Here is a 27,185-nt window from a genome sequence, read left to right as displayed (position 1 = left end):
TCACCGGAGGAATTACTGGATTTTGCCTACATTTTTTTGTCATATGTGGACTTTTATTGATCTCCTTTAATATTTAATCTTTATGCGCTGTACTGCCTTTTTTATAAGTCCGTTCAATCAAATGTCCATCGGAAGTCCGTCAAAAGTCTGACGAAAGTCCGCTGGAATGGCCGTCGGACTTTTGTTGCTGAAAAGCCCGCTCGTGTGTGCGCGGCCTTATATTGCTCTCAGCCTCCTCCAAATCTACACAAGTATTTATTTATCCAACCTACTGATAGAGGGTGGCTGTATTAATTTTCCATGGATGCACTAAAGCATGGGTGCTCATTCTGCAGCCTTCCAGCTGTTGCAGAACTACAAGTTCCATCATGCCTCTGCACTTGAGATTCATGCTTGTAACAGTCAGCAGCTTGCAATGCCTCAGGGTACTTGTAGTTCAGCAACAGCTGGATGGCCACAGGTTGAGAACCCATGCACTAGAGTGTAGCAATGTAGCTGCCCACTCTTGCTCGCTCACAAGACTAGGGACTATGGATCATGGGATTTGTAGTGTGCATAGAGTAGTGCAAATGACTGAAATTACTTTTCGTTTTAATAAAAATGGAAGTTATGGGGTAAAAGGAGAGGTTCAGGAGCTCAAGGAGGATCAAGGAGGGGGATCCCCCCTGGCAAAGTACTCTCCCCAAGTTGAGGGCATGTTATTGATTTTAGGGGAACCCCAAGTGATTTTTTGCATGGGGTACCCCTTTGGGCACCCCACACTTTTTTGCCTTTTTTGTGTGGGGCTCCGCTTTAAATTTATACCAGACCCCCATTAAAGATAAGGGTCTGGTATGCGTTTTAGGGGGGCATTTTGACCTTTGTTATTTTTGCTGTAGGATGATATTGTACAGGTGTGCCATTTCATGGGCAGGTTCAGAACATTCCCCATGCATGTTATTGAAATGAAATATGCATTTCTTTAAGTTTCACTTCAAGCATTTTTAAAATCACTGACCCCCACCAAACAGTAATGTGACTACATGTTTGCATTAATATTGTCCCACAGGACAGTGCCCAGCCCCTATGATATTTGTTTGACAATCCCTTCCGTTACCTGTGGTTGCAGAAAAAAAAATTGCACAGTGTATGGCCTGCCTAAATCTTGGAGGAGTGAGAGCCCAGGGTGCTAGGCGATTCCCTACTGAGAGCCAAGGAGTAAACCTGTACAGCAGGGAGCTGTAACTACAGGCTGAGTGAGCCAGAAATGGCCAGAGAGCCAGGAGAACTAGGTGAGGTGATCCAAGGGACCAGTGACATGAGCACTGGTATTCCAGAAGAGAGAGCCAAGTGGCTTGGTTCTATTTGTTACTTGTTTTTCTGGTGAAAATCCCCTGTATGCAAATGCTGTAAACTTTTCTTTTCATTTTAAAGGGTAAGTTCACCTGTATATACAGTATCTCACAAAAGTGAGTACACGCTTCACATTTTTGTAAATATTTTATTATATCTTTTCATGTGACAACACTAATGAAATTACACTTTGCTACAATGTAAAGTAGTGAGTGCACAGCGTATATAACAGTGTAAATTTGCTGTTCCCTCAAAATAACTCAACACACAGCCATTAATGTCTAAACCGCTGACAGCAAAAGTGAGTACACCTCAATTGGGCCCAATTAGCCACACCCCCCGGTGTCATGTGACTCATTAGTGTTACAACGTCTCAGGTGTGAATGGGGAGCAGGTGTGTTAAATTTGGTGTTATTGGTCTCACGCTCTTATGCCCTGTACACACGATCGGACATTGATCGGACTTTCCGACAACAAAATCCATCTGATTTTTTCCGACGGATTTTGGGCCAAACTTGTCTTGCATACACACGGTCGCACAAAGTTTTCAGAAAATCCGATAGTTCTGAACGCGGTGACGTAAAACACGTACGTCGGGACTATAAACAGGGCAGTAACCAATATCTTTAGTCTCTTAATTTATTCTGAGCATGCGTGGGACTTTGTGCGTCTGATTTGTCTACACACAATCGGAATTTAAACAATCAGATTTTGTTGTCGGAAATCCAACCGTGTGTACAAGGAATTATACTGGTCACTGGAAGTTCAAGATGGCACCTCATGGCAAAGAACTCTCTGAAGATCTAAAAAAAAGAATTGTTGCTCTACATAAAGATGGCCTAGGCTATAAAAATATTGCCAAGACCCTGAAACTGAGCTGCATCACGGTGGCCAAGACCATACAGTGGTTTAACAGGACAGGTTTCACTCAGAACAGGCCTCACCATGGTCAACCAAAGAAATTGGATGCATGTGCTCAGCGTCATGTCCAGAGGTTGTCTTTGGGAAGTAGACATATAAGTGCTACTAGCATTGCTGCAGAGGTTGAAGGGGTGGGGGGTCAGCCTGTCAGTGCTCAGACCATACGCCGCACACTGCATCAAATTGGTCTGCATGGCTGTCGTCCCAGAAGGAAGCTTCTTGTAAAGATGATGCACAAGAAAGCCCACAAACAGTTTGCTGAAGACAAGCAGACTAAGGACAGGGATTACTGGAACCATGCCCTGTGGTCTGATGAGACCAGGATAAATGTATTTGGTTCAGATGGTGTCAAGAGTGTGTGGCGGCAACAAGGTGAGGAGTAAAAAGACAAGTGTGTCTTGCCTACAGTCAAGCATGGTGGTCAGAGTGTCATGGTCTGGGGCTGCATGAGTGCTGCCGGCACTGGGGAGCTACAGTTCATTGAGGGAACCATGAATGCCAACATGTATTGTACCATTCTGAAGCAGAGCATGATCCCTTCCCTTCGGAGACTGGGCCACAGGGCAGTATTCCAACATAATAAAGATCCCAAACACACCTCCAAGATGACCACTGCCTTTCTAAAGAAGCTGAGGGTAAAGGTGATGGACTGACCAAGCATGTCTCCATATTTAAACCCTATTGAGCATCTGTGGGGCATCCTCAAATGGAAGGTGGAGGAGCGTAAGGTCTCTAACATCCACCAGCTCCGTGATGTCATCATGGAGGAGTGGAAGAGATCTCCAGTGGCAACCTGTGAAGCTCTGGTGAACGCCATGCCCAAGAGAGTTAAGGCATACTGGAAAATAATGGTGGCCACGGTTTAGACATTAATGACTGTGTGTTGAGTTATGGGGACAGCAAATTTACACTGTTACACAAGCTATACACTCACTACTTTACATTGTAGCAAAGTGTCATTTCTTCAGTGTTGTCACATGAAAAGATATAATAAAATATTTACAAAAATGTGAGGGGTGTAACTCACTTTTGTGAGATACTGTGTAATATATAAAAAATATATATATATGAAATTGACAGAGACTTGTCAGGTACACGCATATTTATTTGATTTTATGCAGAACATAATTGTTCCAGTATTGGCTGAGAGTTCTTGAAACAAGGTACAGTGGTACCTTGGATTACGAGCATAATTTGTTCCAGAAGAATGCCTGTAATCCAAAGCACTCGTATATCAAACTCAAATAATTCGTTCCACAGTGACTTCTATTTTATGCAGTACCGCATGTGGCCAGAGGTGGGAGGGCACCGGAGACACTCGGAAACTGCTCGGAGCCTCTCGGATGTACTTGTAAACACTCGGAAAGGCTCGGAAACTGAGTGTTTTCGAGTGCATCTGAGTGGCTTCCAGTACATCTGAGCGGCTCCTATTGTCACTGGCACCCCCACACCTCTGGCCAAATGTGGTACTGCACACCGCAGAGGCTTGAATCCTGCTCGTTTTCCGAGACAACGCTCGGAAACCGAGTCAGGATTTTAAAAAATTATTAGCTCGGATTGCGAAACGCTCGTTAACCGCGTTACTCACAATCCAAGGTATTACTGTATAAAAGTGTATTTATGCATTCCCACAATTGTATTGTTTTTTGTCATTGTATTGCCCTATGTATTTAATATTAATTGTACTAGTACATATGCAGCACCATTACTTTATTAAAGCAGTGATACCTCACCTGCTTTCATACAGAATAATAAAAACCTTACATACTAAGATAAATATGATACTTTTAAATCCCAAAGAGGCAACAGAGTCTGTGTTATAATTATCAAGGCAAATATATTGCATACAAGCCAGTGGGCTCTCCTGCAGCATAAACTCCGCTCCAGTTTTTTCCCTAATCATGAATTTAAAAGATTCCAGTAAATCTCTCCTCCCCCAGTCATACACATCCACAAATACAATTCATAATAATCATTACTGCTTGTTTTATGTGATTTTTCATGTTTTATGATATATTTAATCACATTAAAGGCTTTTAAAAATGCTTGTTAAAAGTATTTATAGGAATACCTGAAAATGTTATGTAGTGAAATGTATTTATGCAATATAGGCAATTGCTGTCTGTATTTTTAACAGTGTGCAGTAATTCAGCAGTGTTTGCTAATATATTGTACAGACCTTACTCTTGGGGACAGGTAAATGTATTCTGACACAAATAAAACCTGATTAATTTAAATGTATTCATCTCAGTGGATTGCCTGTGTAAATAGACCACACTCAATGAAAATAAAATATTAGCCATTTTCTTTCAATGGACATTCAAGCCCAATATCTAAAGAGCTGAGAGTTTATTTAGAGATGTTTAATACTGCAAAGGATTTTGGCTGCAAGGCTTTATATTATTTTTAAAGTGAAGTTGTAGTCCATTTTAAAAAGTGAGAAACAAAAGTCATAGCTGAGAGCAGATGTCCCATGCTTACTGAAATTATTTTTATTTGCTATAAAAGCCACTTCTGCAGGCCTCCCACAGGCTAGAGTAGATACTGTATATACGTGATTAGTTACCTTTCTCATACACACTTTACAAAATGAATAGCTTACCTTGAGTAGCTTAAATCAAGTTTTTGGGTTAACCACTTCAATACCAGACACTTCCCCTCCTTCCTGCCCAGGACAATTTTCAGCTTTCAGCGCTGTCACACATTGAATGACAATTGCGCGGTCATGCAACACTGTACCCAAACTACATTTTTATAATTTTCTTCCCATAAATAGAGGTTTCTTTTGGTGGTATTTGATCGCCTCTGCATTTTAAATTTTTTGCACTGTAAACAAAAAAAAGACTGACACTTTTTAAATATAAAACTGATGGGAACTGATAGGCGGCACTGATAGGTGGCACAGGATAGGCAGCACTGATGAAGAGCTACTGACAGGCATTACTGAATGGCATCTGAAGGGCACTGACAGGTATTACCGATGTGGCACTGACTGTCACTTTTATGGGCACTGACAGGCATTCTTTGTGTGGCACAGGCTGGCACGTGATGGGCACTGATTGGCAGCTGATGGGCATCTCTGATGGGGCTGCACTGATTATCAATGTGCTGATTATCAGCGCAGACCCCCCTCTGACAGGGAGAGCTGCCAAAAGACTCTCCCTGTCAGTATGAACTAAGGAAAGCCCTTTAGAGGCACTTCCTGGTTCATGCAATGATCAGCTGTGATTGGTCACAGCTGATCATGTGGAAAGAAGCCTCTGTCAGAGGCTCCATACCACGATCGGAGTTGCGGTGTGTTAGACTGACACACATCACCTCCGATTGCGCGATGAGTACCCCCGTGGGCACGCGCCAGCTTGTTATCATGATCGTTACCCTGAACGTGTCATATAACGTCTGATCAGGATAACTAAACTACTTTGCTGACATCATATTGCTATATGGCAGGCGGCAAGTGGTTAAAAAGCATTATTTTTAGATACCTCCATTGTGGGAAATGCTGGATCATGTTTTAATGCCATATTTTCTCCAAAGACTGTTTGTATTAACACAGTATAGACACTACAGGACCTTTAGTATGCAGGTTCTGGTTAACCAAGTCAAGAGGAGACACATATTTAAAGTGTAAGTTCAATTTTCAGAAATGTTTCTATGCATTTTTACATCTAATGAATAGTACATACCACAGCTTCTGTTGTTGGAAATGGTGAAGGTCCTTTCATTCCAGATACAGTTGTTTTTGGTCCTCTCCAGAAAAAGAGCTGGCCTAATACCTCTCCATCTTGCCATTTGCAGGATGAGTTGAATTTCAGTATATTGCACCCCCTAATGACTGCTCTGGGCCATTTAAACCATGCACATGCACAGCGTGTCCTCTCTGAAACAAAGAAAGACCCTCTAGTGGGACTTAAAAAGGCAACGACTCCAAAAAAGGCGCATGCAAATAAATATATATATATATAAATATGAAAGTTTAATAATACAAAATCTAAAAATATAGACACAGCATTGACTATATCAAACAATAATTACAAAAATATATGAAAACAATGTAACATAATGTTCATAATGAGATCAAAGAACCACTAGTTTACATCACTCTTGTACATTTGAGTAATACTCAACATGTTTTAAGTTCATGCGTTTTTTCTCTTTATCAGGAGAAAGTGGTATAAGTAGCTATGATATCTACAATTTGTAAGAAAAGGCAATAAGTAAAGGGTATATGATATAGGTATACAGGTAATATATAAATCAAGTATGCAGACAGACAGTCAGTACATTAAATAAGGCCAGTATCTACTGACCATATAGACACAAGTGTCTTGGTATGTTGCATCAAGAGTTTTTAAAAGCAACAAAGTATGACTGTGCTGGCCCTGCAACGCCCAGGGAAGATGGAGGTGGGTGCGGCCACTCAGAGTGATGGCCAAAAAGGGGGGGCAAAGAAGGGGACAACCCAAACGATGCTGAACAGTCCACACCCAGACAGCATTTGTCAGAGATCTGATAGTGAACATAAGAGTGAATTAATAAACAGTATACATGTACATGTGTAAACGTATGCAAACGTATGTACATGTGCATAAAGACCCCATAATTGTTCCAAGGAGTGTTCCTAGACCCACCTTAAACAATACATATGCAATGTAAAAGATTGTAATGGCTCCAAATCGGGGAATCCGCAAACCAGGAACTAAACGTCCTACCACTGATGTATATTGTCTATAAGTAAATTAATAAAATATAATAATGGAATATTTGATATACAGATAGTGGTAGTGCCTATATAGTATATATAGGCACTACCACTATATAGTATATAGTGCCTGGGGGCCCCCAGGCACTATATACGCTGAACAGCAGTTATACAGCCTGCCCTATATACTCTGCCACGCCATTTAAAAAAAAAATAATGCAGGGTTCTCCTTAATATCCATACCAGACCTGAAGGGCCTAGTATGGATTTTGGGGAGGACATTCACGCCATTTTATTTTGGTATTTTTATCTATATTGCCAGATCCAACAATACATTACAGCTGCAAGCAGTTTTAACTTACATTTTTTCCTTTAGAAAATTCATTTTGCTGTGGTACTGTTCTAAACATGGGAAAGATGCGCTACTTTACAGGCATACTAAGGACACCCCCCAGGCACGATATATAAAGGAATATTTCATTTTTATTGTTTCACTTTAAGCATTATTAAAATCACTGCTCCAGAAAAAAACATAAATTTTTAAAACTTTTTTTGCATTGATACATGTCCCCTGGGGCAGGACCCGGGTCCCCAAAAACTTTTTATGGCAATAACTTGCATATAAGCCTTTAAAATGAGCATTTTTGCCTTTTCACTTTCACATCCCTTAGACTTTAACGGTGTTCGCACAAATGTTTTGCCTGTTCGCATGTTCTGCTGTGAACCGAACCAGGGGGGTGTTCGGCTCACCCCTAATCTCTAACATCCACCAGCTTCGTGATGCCATCATGGAGGAGTGGAAGTGGACTCCAGTGGCAACCTGTGAAGCTCAGATGAACTCCATGCCAGAGATGGTGAAGGCAGTGCTGGAAAATAATGGTGGCCACTTTGGGTCCAATTTGAACATTTTCACTTAATGGTGTACTCACTTTTGTTGCCAGTGGTTTAAACATTAATGGCTGTGTGTTGAGTCATTTTGAAGGGACAGCAAATTTACACTGTTATACAAGCTATACACTCAATACTTTACATTGTAGCTAATGCCATATACACGCGGTCGGACTTCCCGACGGAAAAAGTCAGATGGGAGCTTTCGGTCGGACATTCCGACTGTGCGTATGTCCCATCAGACTTTTTCTGTCGGCATTCCGATGGACTCAGATATAGAACATGTTCTAAATCTTTCCATCGGAAATGTCGACGGAGTTTAGCCCGTTGGCAAGTCCGGCCGTGTGTATGCGGCATAAGTGTAATTTCTTCGGTGTTGTCACATGAAAAGATATAATAAAATGTTTACAAAAACATGAGGGGTGTACTCACCTTTGTGAGATACTGTATATAGATAAAATAAGTATAAGTATAAAATATCCCACTTTGAGAAAAAAAGCAAACTGTGCCGTTGCTTCAGTTTGCTTCAGTGAGCATGTGCTGATGACGTCAGCACATGCAAATACAGGGGTAGCTACAAGTAAGCCTTATTATAGGCTTACCTGTAGCAAAATTGGTCTTACCCTTACAACCACTTTAAGTAATTGATACATGTTTTACCAAAGCAGTTCAGTTAGTTGCTTTTTAAGGGGATTATGGAGATTTTATATCTTGTATGTCCAAGCTGACACGTTAAGTTGGTGCAGTTCTAGTTTGGAGTAAATTGATTATATTAATCAAGTACCAACATTCAAAGTATATATACAAATATATATGTATACAGGCTCTGATCTGAGTTCTGTTGTTATTCATTTGTACGTGAAGAGAAAAAATAAGGAAGGCATTTAGGTTCAGTTAGTCTATCATTTTTGTTCCACCTAAAGCAGGGGTCTCAAACTGGTGGCCCTCCAGCTGTTGCGCAACTACAAGTCCCATGAGGCATTGCAAGGCTGACAGTTACAAGCATGACTACCACAGGCAGAGGCATGATGGGACTTGTAGTTTTGCAACAGCTGGAGGGCCACCAGTTTGAGACCCCTGACCTAAAGGTTTAATGGCTCTTCAATTATTTGTTACTTATGTGTTTGTTTGCATCATTAACCATCACAGGTACAAAATATCCACATACCCTTATGCCTACATATCTGACTATAGTTACATACACTATATTGCCAAAAGTATTGGGACACCTGCCTTTACACGCACATGAAATTTAATGGCATCCCAGTCTTAGTCCGTAGGGTTCAATATTGAGTTGGCCCACCCTTTGTGGCTATGGCAGCTTCAACTCTTCCAGGAAGGCTGTCCACAAGTGCACCAGTGCACAAAGCAAGGTCAATAAAGACATGGATGAGTGAATTTGGGGTGGAGGAACTTGGCTGGTCAGCTCAGAGTCCTGACCTCAACCTGATAGAACACCTTTAGGATGAATTAGAGCAGAGACTGCAAGCCAGGCCTTCTCCTCCAACATCAGTGCCTGACCTCACAAATGCGCTTCTGGAAAAATGATCAAACATTCCCATAGGCACACTCCTAATGCCGCGTACACACGAGCGGACTTTCTGGCATACTTGGTCCAGCGGACCAGAGTCCGCCGGACAATCCGATCGTGTGTAGGCTTCGGCGGACTTTTTTTTCCCAAAAGTCCGCCGGACCTAGATTTGAAACATGTTTTAAATCTTTCTGTTGGACTCAGTTCCTGACGGAAAACCCGTTCGTCTGTATGCTGGACTGATGGAAAGTCCGTTCGTCTGCATGCTGGTCCGACAGACCAGATACGACGCAAGGGCAGGGTATTGCATCTCACGCTTGCTGCAATAGGAAAAACAAATTTTCTTATTGCGGCGAGCACGGGGCATACCAGGCCCTTAGGTCTGGTATGGATTTTAAAGGGAACACCCTACGCCGAAAAAACGGCGTGGGGTCGCCCCTAGAATCCATACCAGACCCCGATCCGAGCATGCAGCCCGGTTGGTCAGGAAAGGGGGTGGGGACGAGCTCTTTTGCCAGCGGAGGCCTGGACTTCTGGGCTTCTGGGCTTATGCCATCACAGTCCCAGCATGCCCAGGGACTGTGACGCTATAAGGGGGCGGGGTCTTCACCTATATAAGTCACATCGGAGCGCTCAGAGAGCATTCCAGCCAGAGAGACCATCGTGTCAACATCAGAAGAAGAGAAGAAGCCAAGAAACCCAGGAGCCCAGAAGTCCGGGCCTTCACTGGCAAAAGAGCGTCATGAAGACAGCGGAGGAGCCGGCAGAAGAACTGGAACACCGGGAGAAGAGGCCAGAGAGAGCGGAGAAGAACCAACCGGGTGCTGGGAGAAGAGGAACCGGAGGGACCCCCGAAGTCGGAAGAAGACCCCCGAAGCTGGAAGAAGACCCCCCCGGAGCTGGCTAATAAATTACTTTAAAAACCTGTGTAGTGTGTTTTATTATTGACACTTTTTCCCTAGGTAAATGGGTAGGGGTACCATGTACCCCAATACTCATTCACATAGGGTGGGGGGCCGAGACCTGGGTGCCCTCTTATTGTAGGGGGCTCCCGGATTCCGATAAGCCCCCTGCCCGCAGACCCCGACAACCAACGGCCAGGGTTGTCTGGAAGAGGCCCTTGTCCTCATCAACATGGGGACAAGATGCTTTGTGGTGGGGGGGCCCCGCAGGGCGCCCCCTCCCCCAAAGCACCCACCCCCCATGTTGAGGGCATGCGGCATGGCACGGTTCAGGAGGGGGGGCGCTCGCTAGTCCCCACCCCTTTCCTGACGGACCGGGCTGCATGCTCGGATCGGGGTCTGGTATGGATTCTAGGGGCGACCCCATGCTGTTTTTTCGGTGCAGGGGGTTCCCTTTAAAATCCATACCAGACTTAATGGCCTGGTATGCCCCATGATGGGGCTCACAAGGTGTCAATCTCGCCGATAAAAGATTGACTTCCGGCGAGATTGACTTCCTTTTCTAGTCCCGTCGTACCTGAGTCACGTTCAAAATGAATGGACTTGTCCGTGTGTGGGCAAGTCCGTTCATTCTGAAAGTCCGCCATAACTCCGGCGAAAGTCCGTCGGAAAGACGGGTGGACCTAGCCTGCCGGAAAGTCCGGTCATGTGTAGGCAAGTCCGTCCGTTCAGGTAGTCCGCCGGAAAGTCCGGCGGAAAGACTGTTGGACCAAGTCTGCTGGGAAGTCCGCTAGTGTGTACGAGGCATAAGCCTTGTAAACAGCCATCCCCAAAAAGTTGAAGCTGTTATAGTTGCAAAGGGTGGGCCAACTCAATATTGAACCCTACAGACTAAGACTGGGATGCCATTAAAGTTCATGTGCATGTAAAGGCAGGCATCCCAATACTTTTGGCAATATAGTGTATCTACTTTAGCACTGATCCACTGATTAAGTTAAGCTTCTGGATTTTTACTTTTCTTATAGAGTAAATATATATTTTTTATTTGTTTTGGCATGCCATATTATCAGTTGTTGTGTTTAGCTAAACACATGTGATTACAGTGGAAGCAGGTATAAAATTGTAAAAAACTCCAGGAAACAAGAAAATCATCCCTTACAGCGATCTGCGTCTGAGCAGCAGGGCTTGATTGCTCGTTAAGATCTAGAGGACTTCTCCGTGCTGCTAGAATGATCTTCTCACATACACTCAAGCAGTCTAAAGTCCTTACATCATCAAGACCAATGCAAAGTCCGTAGGCCTGCACTGGACACGATGACACCAAGGACAGGAAGGGAAGCCATAGTGCAGTATGACTGTTTAATCTTTAATAAATTCTCAAATAGCTCCAGTCACAAGTGATAGCCAACTTTTCTTTATTTTTTTAATAGCAAATATGTTATGCTTGCCTGTTCTGTGCAATCATTTTGCACAAAGTGGCACTGATCCTTTTCTTGGGTCCCTTACTGTCACTGTCCGCTCCTCCATTTCTCTATCTGCCCCGTGGGGGCAGATGAGCTGGCTCAATCCCAAGCTAGACTGCATGCATCTATTGGCTCCTCTCCCCTTTCTCACAAAATTTGATTGACAACAGCAGGAGCCAATGGCTCCCACTGCTGTCTCCATGTCCAATGAGGAGAGAGAGAGAGCAGCACTGCTGTTCTCCGGCGCAGCACTGCTGTTCTCTGGCACAGCACTGGATTGAGATCATGCTTGGGTAAGTATTTGGCTGGGGGTAGCTGACCATGGAAGTTTTTTTACCCTTTACAACCACTTAAAGCCAGACACAGCCAGCTAAATAGCAATTTCAGAAGGAGGACATAAATAGCAGCCCCCATATTCCCCTTATGGCAATTATTTCTCAGTAAAAATTACTGTGATTCCATATTTGCCACCTTTGTCAGTCTTAGCCATGTAAATTACTTCAGTTCCTTCCTGTGATGTCAACATGCAGAAGTAAAATTGCTCCTCTGGACAACATGCACTTCACAGGCAATCAGTAATATGACCGATTGCATATAGTAGTAGAATAGAAGGAAATGATTACTGCATTTAGAGCTACAGGAGAATATGTTTATTTGAAGAATGGCAGCAGGGATACAGATCTTACCCATTTCAAGCTACTGGAACACATAAGCACTTGTATAGCTTGAAATACATAAGAACTTGTTGGGTTTGTTACACTCTAGCACATCAATGATTACTACATTCCAGGCTGCAGAAGAACTTTATTTGAAGAACAGTAGCAGAAATACAGCTCTTATGAATTTCAAGTTATAACAGTGCCTATACACTGTCATAACATAAAACAAACAAAAGCTGTATTCCTGCTGCGGTTCTGGTAGATATGAATTGTATATAATAGGCAATACAAGGTCTGGATGCTGGCTCACCAAATCTCCATCAACCACTTCAATAGCAGAAAAGAGGTATTGCACTCCAGGCTAAAAGCCACTATAAACATTTATGACTCCATCTAATGCAAGACAAACCCCCTGAAACTCAACCCTCTGGTGCATTTCACTTGTAATGAGTGAAAGCATCTCAAAGTCTAAGAATAAATTTAAAGTCAAATGGTATATTAAAAGTATAAAAAAAATACAGGTTTTTGAGCACGTGGACAACCCCATTAAATGGGGTGATAGATTATCTATCCTATGTTGATGGGATAGTATAGTATGTGTCTTCATATATATTGTTAGATTTTAAAGATTTATTTGAGACAGTTTTATACACCTTGGGTATGCTGTATAAGTGATAGAAGAATAAAAGATTAGGCAAGATGTTTTTTTTTTTTTACAATGGTTTTAATCAGTTGCAAGTGCTTAGATTGATCTGTGTATAAAGGAATTCCCCACCCACCCTACTCTACAAATAGGCTCATTATGAGTGAAACGCATCAGTGAGTAAACCTTCAGGTGGTTTTCCTTGGAAGTGGATGGATTCATAAATCTTTATGGGCCCTTTTCTTTTTGTTATTGTGGTAAATATATGGCAATGCTGGACAAGAATTTATTGTAAATTCACTTAGAGAAGAAAAACCCATTGTAAAATTAGGGTGTGTGTAGACAGGTAGGGGGATAAATGATCAGACAGAGGGATGCTTTAAGATGAACTTTACTACATTGATGCAACTGCCTATCCCATCTTCCTTCTATCCAACTTTCTCCAAAATACATACAAAAATGATCACATTTGGATCAAGCCCACAACTCCCCAAAGAAATCACTGCCATAAATTGCCGATGTCCTTTTCCTCATCACACTAATTACCCCATCAGACATCTGACACCAATTATTCTGCAAGTTCATTGTGAGTACTACCCCTCCACTGTCTCGCACTGTCTTTTCTCCAGACCAGCCATGGACATTCACTACATGCATCTTTGCACCATTTGTTCTCCCTGTGATCACAGCCACGCACCCTCAGTGTCCTCTCTCTCTGTGTCACTTGGATTCTTCTTGCATATACAGTTTACTTCAATTGACTTCCTATCTGAACCATATTAAACCCCCTATAGTCCCTTCTTTTGTCTGTTCCACTCTCAATTGTCAAACACATCTGATCTCTCCAGCTTTAAAACATCACTGTTATCCCTACTTTTCCTATACTTCATTGCTGTAGGTCTTCACTGATAGTAATACAATCAAATTCCCCTTACATTTCCAAATCCACATACCGCTTGTCACTGTTAATATACTGCACCCTGCATGGTTCATTAAAACTTTCAGCTCACTTCATCTTTCCTCCGTCTCACCAATTTTCTTCTTTGTTTCGAGCCAAGTCACAGTAACTTATACACTTTTATTTTCTTCATGGTTTATAACGTTTTCCCTTCTTAGTGCTACACAACACACATCCCATTACTCTTGCCACCTCCACTCACCCAATCCCAACCCAACACCACTACAACCTTTTCTCAGCACCACTGCAGTCATTTACAAAGTCACACATGGACTGCAGCAGCTTTCTGTCCCTATCAGCTCTGTTCTAGTTTTCCTCCACATTAATAGCACTACACTTCTTGACATCCCTGTTGGCTCCTTTCACCCCACACCCTCCATCTGAATAGTACTTTCTCAAAAGCTTGTCAGTCTTCCCTGCTTAGCAACATTCTTTCTCCACACTCCTGGAGGACACAGCGGCTGTACAGACACGTTTGCTCATTATTGCAGGAGCCCCAAACACACAGTTAGGAATTTTTACCCACCCGGCATGCCTGTCACATTAGGATAAGTAGTCATGTCTGTACAGCCACTGTGTCCTCATAGAGCAGGGGTGTAAAACTCAAATTCATTGTGGACCGCATCAGCATTATTGTTTCCCTCAAAGGGCCAGTTGGAGCTGTAAGAATATATAAACTTATCCGGGACTTTTCTCTTCAGAGAATAGGTGCAGGAACTCAACCATCCCCTCCCCTGCCGAACCACATTGAACTGTGCGTGTGGCCAAATTGCAGTGGGAGGATCTTAAAGGGGCAATAAATACCAGAAGTATGTTTTGTGCTGAGTTCAGGGATGCACCATGTACAGAGTGCTGTTTCAGGGATGCCCTATGCATAGAGTAAAGAGTTCAGGGGTGCGCTGTGTACAGACTGCAGGGTTGAAGAGTGAGCTACATACAGAGTGCAGGGGTTAGGGGTGTGCTATGCACAGCATGCAGGGCTCAGCTCTCTTTCACATGCTGTCCACATCTCACTTCCATCCCTCCTCGGCTCTGACCTCTGCACCACTCTCCTCCATACTCTACCTCTGCACACATCTCCCCTCACAGCCCTCATATATCCCCCTTCCCCAAAAGCCTCCCCACATCTCACCTACCCTTCTTAGGTCTAGTACCTCTCGGAAGCATAGGTGGCTCCGCCTCTCTCTTTCAATTGCAGTGAAATTATTGGCCAGCATCTGTGCACCTGGGCACAGATGGGGATCAGGGGATCACAGTGCAGCTTACCACATGTTCCCACACTGCACCTGCTTTTGCCTTGTCCCTGCCGTGAGTGCAAGGCAGGCAGGGATCTGTGAGAGCCGGCAAAAGGAAAGCTGTCCTTACAAGTAACAGTGGTGATCAGGGAGCGGAGGGCAAAAGCTGGAGGTGGCAGGACGGCATTCTGCCATGTTTTGGCTGAAAAAAAGCCCTCGGTGCAAGGGCCACATGAAATGGCCTGGAGAACCGGATTTGGCCCATGGCCCCTTGTGTTTGACACATATGCCATAGAGAAATATGTGCTGTCTGCATACAGCTCCAGCCGCATAAACCACAGCACTTGAGTGAATTAACCAATTCCATTTTTTAAATGAACAATAAATAACTCAAGCACAAATAGGAGAGCAACAAGTAGTTACAAAGATCTGTGGGGTAGCCAGCTAGTAGACATCCTAAATCCTCCAAAAGCAGCACAAATCCAATACTATAAATAATTCCTGCAGCACTCACACACAAATCCTTTGCGCAAAAATGAACATAAAGTAATAAGTAACATGTATAGGCTTCCTTGAGAGAGATTGGCGGTATCCAATCGAAACATGTCGGTATATTCTGCTAGGGATGTCGTCAGTACAGGGGCATTGCTGCGGAGTATCAGCAGAATTTTTTTTTACGATTGCATACATGGTGTTTACCAGTGTCCAGGGCCCAGCCTGATTAGTGCTCCTCTTCCTTGCTCTTCTCTTATGCCGTGTACACACGAGCGGACTTTACGGCGGACTTTGCCCGGCGGACTGGATTTCGTCGGACAATTCGATGTGTGTGGGCTCCAGCGGACTTTGTTTTCTCAAAAGTTGGACGGACTTAGATTTTAAACTTGTTTAAAATTTATCCGTTGAAATCGAGTCCGGTCGAAAAGTCCGCTCGTCTGTATGCTAGTTCGACGGACAAAAAGGCACGCTAGGGCAGCTATTGGCTACTGGCTATGAACTTCCTTGTTTTAGTCCGGTCGTACGTCATCACGTACGAATTCGACGGACTTTGGTGGATTGTGTGTAGGCAAGTCCGTTCATTCACAAAGTCCGTCGGAAAGTACGTCGAAAAATCCGCCGGGCAAAGTCCGCCGTAAAGTCCGACCGTGTGTACGCGGCATTATTGTACCTGTCATTAGTCACACACATGCTCGCACTGCATTAGCAACATTGAAGCAACACAGCTCAGAAACAACATGAAGCTGGCAAATAAAAAATAGCACTTTTGCTTTTACATAATTGTATGATTGAAATCAGCAGACCTTCTCCTCGTTTCAGAGCTTCCCCTCAGATCTGCAGCAAATGCACTTGCAGTGCACAATATATTTGCCTTTATTAAATAAACCTCTTCATGTTTAGCTTTGCACAAAGTATTTGTGTGTGAGTGCTGCAGGAAATTCTGCAGGAATTGCTTATAACATGTTTTAAATTAATTACCTCTTCGGATTGATCTAGTTCAATAATACAATGTACATTTTTTTGTATGATATTGCATGGGAATTGATGCATAATGGTTAGAAGTCAAAACAAATTAATAGTTGCATTATATTTTATGTCATTATTTTGTAAAGATTTTGTGTTTCTATTATTCCTTTATAAAAAAACACATGGGAGATCATTAGCTCTAGTGGTAGATGCATTTTCCAGTGATTCAAGTCTGTCAGGGATTATATTTTAAGGGCCTGGTAGCCCATTTTTATTAAAAAGACAACTGAAAAGTCCAAAACATATAGGGTTTTCCAAGCAGGGGTTCTTCTCCAGCAAATACACATAAACAGAAAATGCCAGCCCACCTGGCTCTCTCTTTAGCAGTACCTCTTTTCTTTATGCTGGTCACACAGACCACAGGCTTTACTTTATCGCCCACATCTCCGCTCCATTCCTCAGGCCGGTCACTGCCTCTTGCAGACACACACGTGCTACTGGCTGCCACCTGCAACCTCTGACTCATAGAGACCTCCTGTCTCTCTTGGGGGGGAGCAGTCTCCAACTGAGAGCCCTGAGGTATTCCTATACCTTCATTATAAGGGCTAAGCACACAGTCTGCTGGTCCTCCACAAAACCTGGACACAGGGTTGGAGATTCCGTAGTAGTCACTATGGTATCTCCAAACTACAGAGCCCCATGCAGGTATACTAAAACCAGAAGAAATCTGTGAAAGTAGTTTTCTCCAGTCCATAGCAATGCTCTGCAGTCCTGCACTAAGCTAATGTGCACACCCTGTGTCCCCCAAATGACCAACATTACAGTCACAGCATCTCATACTGTCACAATATATATATCTCGATATCCCCGTAGGGGCTGCTGAAACTTGTGGCCCACCTGTCACACTGCCCAGCCTAGCATTCATTTCCCAATCACCTTGGAGACAATGAACAGTCCAGATGTTTGTCTTGTTATTTTATTGAGGGATTTGAACTTGGATAGGGATAGGAGTATATGGGATGCTCAGTAGAACAAACAATTGGTTGATTGTATTTCAATCAGTTGGGACGACTATATACACTACACAGCTCCAGTCTCCTCCAGCACAACACTTGCTTGCAGACTGTTTTTCTCACGCTCTCTCTCTCTCTTTCCTGCACAACACTTCACTTCCAGGTACAGCTAGCACATGGTTAGGCCTAACACTGACTCAGTCAGGCCCTAGGAACTGCCATTTGTAGGCAGGGACCATGGATCCATTTTTGTGTAGCAAAAATAGAATAGAAAGTCTTTAAGTGCTAGCTGACCTATGGTGGGCTACTGCTCCCAGTAATCCCACTTCAGGCCCTGCCAGGCCTCCTGGCTGTAGCTGCCCAACTCCACTGCCTGTGACATCACAGTCCTTACCGCTGGCTCTGTACCCATCCCAGACTGCACCCTCCCAGTCCTCTCAGGCGTGCCTCCCCAGTCCTCTTGACAGTGGCCACACACACACACACTGGTGGTTCCCTCCTGAAGACTTGCCCGGCAATGCTAGCTCCTGCTGTCCCAGGCCCAAGGTCACCCCCCCGGTCTGGGGAGTGGCATTAAAGGCTCCAACGGCCTAGCACCCCATCCTCAGTTCTTCCACCCAACAACAACCCCCCAGCTGAGCTGACCCTGGGTATATCAAGGAGGCCTGCCCCTTGCCAATCATAAATGGAGATTGGTCAGAGCTCCCTGAGACAGCTCCACCTCTCTTCCCTCCACTCTTCTAGAATCCTCTAGAAGCCAGAGGGAGGTAACCGAGAAGTGATGCTATCTGTGAGTCACCAGCCTACTCTAAGCCACTACCAGCCCACACAGATCAAAACAAACAGGCCTACCTTCCAGCTAGGCATGCCTAAATTTACCTGCAGTCACCAAAAATCTCAACTGTAGCACCTATATATATATTTCTTGTCAATAAATATCAATAAATATTGTAAATGGATATTCAAGCAAAATGACCATTTTTACTAGGCACTTGCAACCACATATCTAGGTTCTGCAAATAAATATATTTTTCTGTAGCCCACAGGGTTGCAATTTCTTTCTATTCTATTGATGTGTCTGAGTGCAATAAGCTGGACCACCACTCAGATGCTTGCAGTGGACTCAATTACATAACTATTAACTGGAGTAGTGTTTTTTTCTGTTTGGATTTGTTTCCATGTTCCATGAAAATTGCAGCATAAATGTCTTATAATACACTGTAGTAATTGTTATTGTTCTACGTACTAATTATGGGGAGGTTGATTTACTAAAGGCAAATATACTGTTCACTGCAAGTACACTTTGAAGTGCATTTGCTCTAGATCTGAGAGGACTTTTCCTTGCATGTGATTGAGTATTCTTTGCAAAGTGCTGTTTAAGGCTGGGTTCACACTGCTGCGGTGGCAGACATCGCATGTGATTCGCAGCGCACTGCTGTTCACATCACATGCGATGTCTGTGCTGTGCAATATCAGCCATACAGATAGTATGGCTGATATCGCACTGCATTCGGTCCAAACTCGCACAGGACCCTTTTTTTTGTTCGGACCAAAATCGTATCGCATGGGTGTTCACACCTATGCGATCCGAAAATGTCCGAATTGTCAGTTCGCATTGCGATATGCGGGCTGAACTGGGGGTGTCATTAACATTGTATGACACTCCCCAGCAGTTCGCATATGGCAGTGTGAACTGCCGTGCGAGTTGGTGCGATGCGGGAACCCGCAGTAAATTCGCTGCGTTCCCGCACCGCAGCAGTGTGAACCCAGCCTTAGTTCAATTATTAAGCTCTGGAGTTGAAGTTAGAAGATGATTGACTATCATGCACAGCTGCACCAGATTCTGAGTGCTCCAGTTTTAGTAAATCTCCCCTTATGTGACACAAAAACTTATGGAATAAAAAAATGAAGTCAGTATTTAGGATGGAATACGGTATTGTTTGTGCATATGCCACAGAGCAATAGCACTTGACAGCGGTCAGTTGTGCATACTCTTATACCACAGCAAAAAGTGGAATTGTTTTACCTACTACTTTATCTATGTAATGACTATAAAAATTATCCTGGTATGTACAACGTCTATAAGAAAATGTAATTAAAATAAAAAACTTTACCTAGATATCTGGGTAATCTAAATTAAGATTTAACTCAAATGATAAGTGAAACCACTTCAGTATGGCAGTTAAAAAGCTTGCCTGCTCCCTCCCTGAACAAGAGCATAAACTTTTAAAGGCTAAGTTCACCTTCAAGAGCATGTTATACCCATAATTCAGGTTTAACGTGTAACCTGCCCCCCGCACCCCGAATCCCTGTAACAGTGGGTGGGGATCTTCTCCCCTCATCTGCTGTCACATTTTAAAAATAGCATGCCGTGCAGGGCTCTGCCCAGACAGCTGCTTCATTTAATCACAGCAATCAGTGAATAAGAGAACTACAAGTAACCTTATTCATTGTTGCTGATGACTTGTTCTCAATGGACTGTGAGGGCGAAAGCTGCAGGGCTTGTCTGCAGGATCATGACATTGCACCCCTGATCCACTGATCACAGGAGCAAAGCTCTGTGGGCTCTTGCAGGAAAAAAATAAATACACATTTTGTTTCCTGCAAAAATATGTGCATTTACTATTTTTTACCCAAAGGTGCACTTAGCCTTTAAGTTACAAAACTATTTCAATCTGGTAGACTAAGTTAAGAGTCTTTGCAGTTACTGAATGTCTCAAACACCTTCTTAACTTAGAAAAAACAAATATCCCATGGTGCATATGCCCATCGTTAGCCCCAGACCCATGAGCTATTGTTTGTGAGTGCTATCACTGGAAGCCAAGCTCTCAGAGGAAAACATTGGATTTTTTCCTTTTATTAAAGCAGACTTACTTAGGCTGGCCATAGATGGGGTAGAATTTCAAATGAAAATTCTTAATAAAAGAATGTTCATTTTTCTAATCATTAGTGGGTCAAATCAGCGTTCAGTTTAGTACACAGTGATGAGAAAATATGATTTCGCAGGATGGAGAATTTTCCTTGAATGAATGAAATTCAGTGTATGTGGTTTTCATTCAGTAAAGTTAAACCATTCCAAAATCAAATGTTAAAAGCAAATTAAATTTTCCAAACAACATTTGCATGTTCTGAGAATTTTCCTATGACTTTTCCTAAGACTTTTCCTAACAATTTGTATTTGTATTTCTATCCATCTATAGCCATATTAAACACTCCCTTAGAAATTAGGATACATCATGGAAGAAAAAAGTTTTACACACTTATCTTTTGACATTTATGCCAGTAAAAAACAATATCAAGATACAATAGATGTAGACTTATGCTCTTTTCCAAAAAACATTCTTAAATTACAACATATTTCTAAACAGTGTAAATTTTTTAAAAATGTGTGTGTGTGAACACTCTTTAATAGTTCAAGTCCTAGTAATTTTCATATGAGTAATTTCCGAGAGTGTAATTATTTAGGACTAAAGTGCAATAGCTCCCTCAAGCATCATCACAATTTCTGTAGTGAATGTTTAATTGTAGCCAGACTTTGTAACCTTAGTATGGCCTGTGTCCTTGCCATAACCTAAGGTTTGAACTCCACTCATTAAACATATGGGAAGATTTTTCCTAATGATTGTTACAGGCCGATTTATGGGAAGTTATGGACCTGCTGCATAGCCATCCATGCTACTATTCTCAACAGCTGCTTTGAAAGAATTGCTATTCAAGCCATTTCATACATTTTACAGTTCCATGTCTGTCAATGTATTAGTACATTCTGTTAATATCTGTTCTTGCCAGTATAAGTCATATAAAGTTGGCTAAAACATTAATATAAGTTATGGCACAAAATATCTTATTTTCTACAAATTAGATGAGCTTTTAGCAATCTTTTTAACTCAGAAGATCTCCCTTCTAGAAAAAGTGCAACCATAGGTGTCTACAGCAATGATGTAAAGATAAGATATCTACTGTTTCTAAAACATCTTTGAAAAAGTCTTTACAAAATTTGAAGTCTAATTGGTGATTTGGGAGCTTAGCATTTGTGAAGCAGAATATTTGTAGAAGATTTTTGGTTTGTCACTTAAGGTATGCACAGCACATAAAATATGTATTACAGCTTTTCCACAACTGCAGTAATTCAGTGTCAACATAATACAGCAGCTTATTTTTAAATTGGAGTAAAAAGCCATTAGACATGCCCGGGAATAATAACTTAACAATGTGATATTTAGAAAAGGAAAGCATGGATTTAGCTGGTTAGCTATCCTATAAAAAAGAGAAACAAATTGTATAATATAAAAATTATACATGCTGTTACACAAGTCCTTTAAAACTCTATACTCACTACTTGGGTAAACTTAAGAGTTTTTCATCAACTAGCTGGCCAAGGGAACATAGTATCTATAAGGTGTTTTTCATAGATTCATAATCACACTTAATTAAAGTGATTGTATACCCAGTGAAGTGACTGGCTTAAGGTGACACACAGAGATGAAACAAATCCTCCTACATGCCATTCCTGTGCGTTTCTTCTACATCTGTTCAAAGTGCAGAATTTATACAGCTTGTCTAAAATGTCAGAAAAAAGGGGGTGGAGAGCTATAATTACACCCTGCAGAGCTCAGTGAGGAGGGCTCTGAGAGCTGATTTGAAGGAAGGGGCACACCCCCTTCACACAGCACATGGGAAAAGAGCTGAGTCTGTCAACCACAGGCTGTGTGCTGGAGGTCCCTCCCATGTTACCCTTTTTCTATTGGTGTCAGGAAAACTTACACCATTACAGTGGTGTAGAGATTAGCACTTTCACCTAGCAGGAAAAAAGGTCGCTGGTTCAAATCCTGACCACGACACCATCTGACTGGAGTTTGCATGTTCTCCCTGTGACTGCGTGGGTTTCCTCCGGGTACTCCGGTTTCCTCCCACACTCTAAAGACATGCTGGTAGGTAAATCGGATCCTGTCTAAATTTGCCCTAGTATGTATGACTATGCTTTGGGGACCTTAGTTTGTAAGCTCCTTGAGGGCAGGGACTGATGTGAATGTGCAATGTATATGTAAAGCGCTGCGTAAATTGACAGAGCTATATAAGTACCTGAAATAAAATAAGATAAATCAGAAGTAACTCATGCTGATAGCAGAAGAACAAAGCAGCAGATAGAAATGACACTTAGCGCTCTTATGAATTTCATTGCCATAAGCAAGCATTTTACTCAATAAAATCGATTCACGCATTTTGTTTTGTTGTGATTAGCTGTGATTGGCCACAGCTAATCACATGGTACAGATGAGCTGTGGTTGGCCCTGTCTGTACCATGTGACAATAGATGGCATGAAAACAAACTATCCATTGTTTACAATTGTCATGTGATCTACCATGATTGGTCACAGTGGTCACGTGGTACCAGCAGCTGGCTGGTACACTGATCAGTAATGACAGATTGTGCTGCATGGCAGCACCAGCACGATCCAGGAGGAAGTCATATGTCTTCCACCCAGATCAACGAAAATCCCACCCGGCCATCATATTTGGAAAATATAGTATACTGTACATGAGCCAATGTATATTTTTTACCACCAGTTACCAAATGAGTTTCTTTTGACATATTTAAAAATGTGAATTTAAAGCTCATTTATGACATATTTGACACCTAATGAAAATATAAGAGTAGGACACAAGTGCAAGATAATACCAGTCCAGTACATTATCTAAAGTAGACTTTTTCAACAAGGGTGCATTCAGGTTTCTTTGGTGGTGTCTTGGAAAAATGCCTAAAAATTGCCCAAAAATTGTATGCAAGCCAGTGGGTAAATCAAGCATGCCTTTTAGTTATACAAAGCCACAGGTTTTCAATGTGCACTTTTACAACCTTCCAGACACCAGCTTCCTACCAACCAATGACATCATCGGTTAATAAGGAGGACATTGGGAACCTGCACAGTATCTTTGTTTGCCTTTCCCCCCATGTTCCTCACCATCAGCACTGGGTTCACATTAGCTAAGTGAGGGAGAGAAACTGTGGGGGAAAAGAAATGCTGGAATACTAGTCAATGCCAGTGTGCATTTGCTTAGTTTGTTTAGTTTTTTACATTTTAGAATGGGGTGCATCAAGATTATGTAGAATTTTAAAGGGTGCTGTGAAAGACTCACCTGGGACAGAGGCTTTTGGAGAGGACTAGGGGCAAGCATTCCAACCAACTGACTATGGGTCCTGGCATTTGAGGAAGATGTTCTGTTATATAATACAAAAGAACATTACTACATTTAACAGTCAAGGAAGCCATGATGGTCTCTGCCAACTTGACTCTCTGTGAACAGATGTATGTGAAAAGAAAGCTGGTTAAAGAGATTTCAACAGACTGGGCCTTCTTTAATTCTGTTGTCAGACAGTCTGGGATTTGTGATTAATCAAAGCAGTGTCTAGATGTGAATTCCCATTCACCTATTGTTTCTGTCTGTTGGCTAATTTGACTATCTCTTGGAGGATCCTCTATGATGGGATTAGCCATGAGTCAGCTCTAGCTCCTTATCTAAACCATTATGTGATGTTTTGGGTAGATATTTGGGTTATTGTTCATGTGGTGACTGACCTACTTTTCAAGTCTATAAAAAGCCTGAATTTTTGTTCAATAAAGAGCCTTTGGATTTTACCTTACATCTTGTCTGTGTACGATGTTTGGGGTAAAAAGGGCTGGTATTAGCTCTCAGTCTCCAAACCGGAACGGTTTGGAGGGCAGGAAACGCTGTTTGGCAGAAGGAAGTGCCTAGTCGGGGTGCCCAAGCTGTTCTGTCACAGGTGCCTTCACTGAAAAAAGGTTGAGGAACACTGCATGACCAGTTGTGCAATTAACCTGTGCATTCCTAGTCAGGTGTAAGACCCAACACAACCATATCATATAAAGCAGCACGTTTATGTTTATTACGTCAAAAAATCTGCAAGGTATATAAGAGAAAAAAAAACGTATTTGTAGGCAGGTTGGCAGGGCATAGCCAAGAAGTGAGGAAAGCAAAAGTTATAGAAAAAAGTGAAACTAAAATGATGGGGTACTTAGAGAAGGACTGTTTTAAATGGTAGTAGTAGATACCTTTTAGCTAAAAGGAACTCAGATTTTTGCTATTTGGCTCTATTGAAAACGTATACACCAAGGTAACTTTTTGAATATTTTTATGATCAAGGAATAGCAGGAGGCAGTAGGGGACAAACAGGCAAGATAAGAATCACCATCACTGGAAGATGAGTCTTCTAAGAGTTTCCTCACCTTGCCAATGGTAGCAGCTACTCTAGAACAGATTACTGGACAATTTTAGAGACAACTGTAAGGAACATTTATATATATATATATATATATATATATATATATATATATATATATATACATACATATAATATTATTATACAGGATTTATCTAGTGCCAACAGTTTGCGCAGCGCTTTACAGCATGAGAGCAGACAGTACAGTTAAAACACAATTCAATACTGGAGGAATCAGAGGACCCTGCTTGTTAGAGCTTACAATCTAGGAGGGAGGGTCAAGTGATACAAAAGGTAATAGCTGTGGGGGATGATCTCATGGAGAAAGTAAAAGTACAGTTGTTAGGTGGGGGCCGGATAGGCTTCTCTGAAGAGAAGGGTTTTCAGGGATTGTCTAAAAGCAAGCAGAGTAAGAGATAGTTGGACAGATTGGGGTAGGGAGTTCCAGAGGATGGGAGAGGCTCGGGAAAAGTCCTGGAGGCGAGCATGGGAGGAGGTGACGAGGGAACTAGAGAGCAGGAGGTCTTGGGGGGAAGGAAGGGAATGAGTAGGTTGGTGTTTTGAGACTAGGTTAGTGATGTAGCCAGGGGCCAAGTTGTGGATGGCTTTGTAAGTTGTTATTAGAATTTTGAATTTTATTCATTAGGTGAGTGGAAGCCAGTGGAAGGATTAACAGAGAGGGGGTAGCAGACACTGAATGGTTGGTAAGGTGGATGAGCCTGGAAGCAGCATTCATGATGGACTGAAGGGGGGATAGCCTGTGTAAAGGTAATTCCATGAGGAGGGAGTTGCAGTAGTTGAGGTGGGAGATGACCAGGGAGTGAACTAGGAGTTTTGTGGTGTCGTTGGTTAGGTAGGGGCATATTTTGGAGACTTTGCGGAGGTTAAGACAGCAAGATTTGGAAAGTGTTTGGATGTGGGGCCGAAAGGATAGTTCAGAGTCCAGGGTTACACCTAGAACCTTGGCATGCGGGGATGGGCTGATAGTAGTGCAATTGATTTTGCAGAGAGATCAGGGGCAGAGGCACGTGGGGGAGGAAAAATCATGAGCTCGGTTTTGGATAGATTGAGTTTGAGGAAGCGGTGTGACATCCAGGCTGATATGTCTGTTAGTAAGTTAGTGATTCGTGAGGAGACTGAAGAAGTGAGCTGAGGGGTACACGGCTATGTTTTTTCAGACATCTGTTTGCCAAGGTTGTAGGGGATGTGGCCTGATTCTGTGTGTAGTGAGGGGCAGAGGCGGCTCTAGGCTTTGTGAGGCCTTAGGCAAACCTTAGACATGAGGCCCCACTCACTCCCATAACTGAAAAAAATATTTGAGCGATAGAAATTACTGCAGAAAAGACCACAGACACGATACAAGAGATGGTCAGAGGCTGCAGACATGATACAAGAGATGGTCGGAGGCTGCAGACATGATACAAGAGATGGTCAGAGGCTGCAGACATGATACAAGAGATGGTCAGAGGCTGCAGACATGACACAAGAGATGGTCAGAGGCTGCAGACATGACACAAGAGATGGTCAGAGGCTGCAGACATGATACAAGAGATGGTCAGAGGCTGCAGACATGATACAAGAGATGGTCAGAGGCTGCACACATGATACAAGAGATGGTCAGAGACTGCAGACATGATACAAGAGATGGTCAGAGATTGCGGACATGATACAAGAGATGGTTAGAGACTGGGGACATGATACAAGAGATGGTCAGAGACTGCAGACATGATACAAGAGATGGTCAGAGACTGCAGACATTATACAAGAGATGGTCAGAGACTGCAGACATGATACAGGAGATGGTCAGAGACTGCAAACATGATACAGGAGATGGTCAGAGGCTGCAGACATGATACAAGAGATGGTCAGAGGCTGCAGACATGATACAAGAGATGGTCAGAGACTGCAGACATGATACAAAAGATGGTCAGAGACTGCAGACATGATACAAGAGATGGTCAGAGACTGCAGACATGATACAAGAGATGGTCAGAGACTGCAGACATGATACAAGAGATGGTCAGAGACTGCAGACGTGATACAAGAGATGGTCAGAGACTGGGGACATGGTACAGGAGATGGTCAGAGGCTGCAGACATGAAACAAGAGATGGCCAGAGGCTGCAGACATGATACAACATGGTAACGCCACATTGCTGCAGCAGCCACCCAGCACTAGGGCCACAGACAATCCCTCCACAGACAGAGTGCAGACAGATAATCCCTCTATACACCCCT

This window comes from Aquarana catesbeiana, linkage group LG02 (assembly GCF_042186555.1).
Source record: "Aquarana catesbeiana isolate 2022-GZ linkage group LG02, ASM4218655v1, whole genome shotgun sequence".
NCBI classification, from domain to species: Eukaryota; Metazoa; Chordata; class Amphibia; order Anura; family Ranidae; genus Aquarana; species Aquarana catesbeiana.
The sequence above is the reverse complement of the archived record's forward strand: the minus strand, read 5'-3'. Positions refer to the sequence as shown.